Source organism: Aplysia californica, unplaced genomic scaffold (assembly GCF_000002075.1).
Source record: "Aplysia californica isolate F4 #8 unplaced genomic scaffold, AplCal3.0 scaffold02973, whole genome shotgun sequence".
NCBI lineage: Eukaryota > Metazoa > Mollusca > Gastropoda > Aplysiida > Aplysiidae > Aplysia > Aplysia californica.
The window spans coordinates 1-2,521 of NW_004800243.1; the positions used below are offsets into that span (position 1 = coordinate 1).

Consider the following 2,521-nt stretch of genomic DNA (forward strand, 5'->3'; position numbering starts at 1 on the left):
TTTTTTTTTGTCACGCTGTCTTGCATTGTGTTCACAGTTGTTGTTTGTTCGTTTTTCTAGCTCATCAGTTATTGCATGATCTGCGCGTTAACTTTCTAGTAAAACTTGATGCTTGGACATTTGTTAGACTTAAAAATCCAATGGATCTCACATTTATCTGGTTCGTGCAGTTTTTGTTAGTTTTGTCTATTGATCCGGTCAGCTCAAACACCAGGTTAGGCAATCAGCCGTGATGTAAAAAAAAACATTTTAACAAAGTAATCTATATTTGCTTTAAATACCGCGTACATGACGATCTTTTTGTGAGCCAAATATCTCATATAAGTTTACTTGATTCTAAAAGATATGACTGTTTAGATATCTATTGAAATTATTGAGAATGGACCATTTTTTTAATATATCTTTTGTTTATATTTTTCTGTCCTGGGTACAGTGGAGGATGACACTCGAGAAATTGTTCGCAAAGCTGCCGAAGCCTCAGGCTCCATGTCGGAGACAGGTAAGCATGATCGTTGAAATGTCTCTTATAAATGTGATAGAGAGAGATTGTGAATGTCCCGTCCTCAAGTGAAGCATTATATTACTTCCGGTGCTTTGACCCCTGTTGGCGTCTTTAGTTTTGTGCTTTGATCGTGTACATTTTTATCATGATTTTCATGACTGCCTGAATTTGTCAGACCAATAATGACTTATTTGGAGGTGATGTAAAACTTAAAACCTTCTGGGAAGAACAGAGTTTGGACTTGTTTCATTGTGTATGAAAAGGGTGTTCAGAAATGAGCATTGGGGGTTTTTTAAATTGTAGAAGGTAAAGTCTTTTCTTTGCCAAGAATTATTTTACAGCTATTATCAAACATTATTTTAATGTTTCTGTATTGTTTGAACAAGTTCTTACATCAGAGTATATGTAGTGCCATATCAGTGATGAATATCCTAGAGCCAAATGTCTTATGATTTAAATCTTGATTCTGAATGATAGGACTGAGATATGGCCTCTGCGTGTACAGTAAATGTGAGATTGTGGAAAGACCCAGCTATACTTCAGAAGTAACTTTAGTTTGGCCTTGTCACAGAAATTTCAGTTAAAGACACAGGTGGATTTGTGACAGCACCACTGATTATTCTGTTTTATTGTAAGGGCTTCAGGTGCTGGGTTCCACCCTGTGTGGTCGTTGTACCTCCAAATGTCACCCCGTGTGATAGCTGTGGCCACAAATGAGCTGAATGTAGTAGTTGGAGAACCGACTTTGTCTCTTTGACCCGTAGTATCATGTTCTTAACAATGTCACATGTCCATAACATCTTTTTTTGACAACTATTTCTGGGTTTCATGTCACAGAATTCAGCATCACTTTCAACCCAGACGTCTTTCAACCTCATGTACGCCACGCCGAGCCTGAGGTGAGGGGAATATTTCACAACTGTTGTTTAATTTATCTAGCCTAGACAGATTGGGGCGACAGGGAAAGACCAGGATAATATAGTTTGGTTCTTTTTGGAGCATGGAGCAAAGGAATATGGCAAACCATGGTAGCAGATGTCTGTCCCAGATCTGGTACTTGATGATCAATTGTTATCTGTTTGGCAAGGGTGTGCTTCAGTCTCTGAGGAATATTTATTTGAGCAAAGCACAAGACAAGTTTTGACTAAGAGATGGTTTTGTCTTTTGGGTTTTGTTGTTGTTGTTTTTGTTTTTTTGCAAGGATCAATGTTTTAGATTGGTACTGTAGAAAGGTTTGAGTAAAGAAAAAGTCAATGTTCAAATGTGTATTTTCTAAGAATAAAATGCTTCTCTGGGACAAATCTTTGAATGTATAAACAACTTTGCAAATAAAGAAAAGATCAGGTAGAGCCTTGCCCTTTTCAGAAGAATTTTTGACATTAGGAATGCTGAAAGATTTTTAGAAAAAAGAATTTAACACTGAACATTATTCCCAACATGAGCTAATGCATATGTGTGCCAGTGTGGTATGCATGCATCCATGAGAGTGTTTATGTTGGTGGCTGTGTGTCGGAATGAAAGTTTTCTCATGTGAATATGTTTTGAGAGCGTACACCCCAAATTAAAGAGAGTAGGTTTTTGACAAATGTCTTATGATTATTATTCACGTCAACGGGCCTCAATTCACTGCCTAACTGTGGTGTGTTATGTTCTAAATGTTTGTGGGTTTTTTTTCTGTTTCAGAGCGAAATGTTCCAGAAAGAGAAAGATCTCGTCAAGAAAGCTTCCCAACACATTGTTGCTAGTCAGATTCCATTGTTGGTGAGTTTTTTGTGTTAAATGTTTGCTCGATTTCTGCGTTTTATTTTGGTTTGGATTTTTTAATATTTTTTTTCTTGTGGGGGGTATGTTGTGCTGTGTGTTTGTATTCCTAAGTCTTTTCTTCAAAAACTCTTCTACTGATGACATAAATGCTTTTCTTGTAGGAGAGAGTTCCGAATCTTAAATGCATGTGAAGAAAAAGCACTTCCACCCAACTTATTCAACTTTACAGTGGGCACTCTCGTAAAATTGTCATCC

General features: G+C 37.0%; 1 long non-coding RNA gene across 1 annotated transcript; it reads left to right on the plus strand.

Moving 5' to 3' along the window:
- Positions 1 to 429: 429 nt before the first annotated feature.
- Positions 430 to 2,303, plus strand: LOC101857387. Its single transcript, XR_221303.2, has 3 exons — positions 430 to 499; positions 1,340 to 1,401; positions 2,186 to 2,303. It is a non-coding gene; the product is annotated as an uncharacterized LOC101857387 (long non-coding RNA).
- Positions 2,304 to 2,521: the final 218 nt, after the last annotated feature.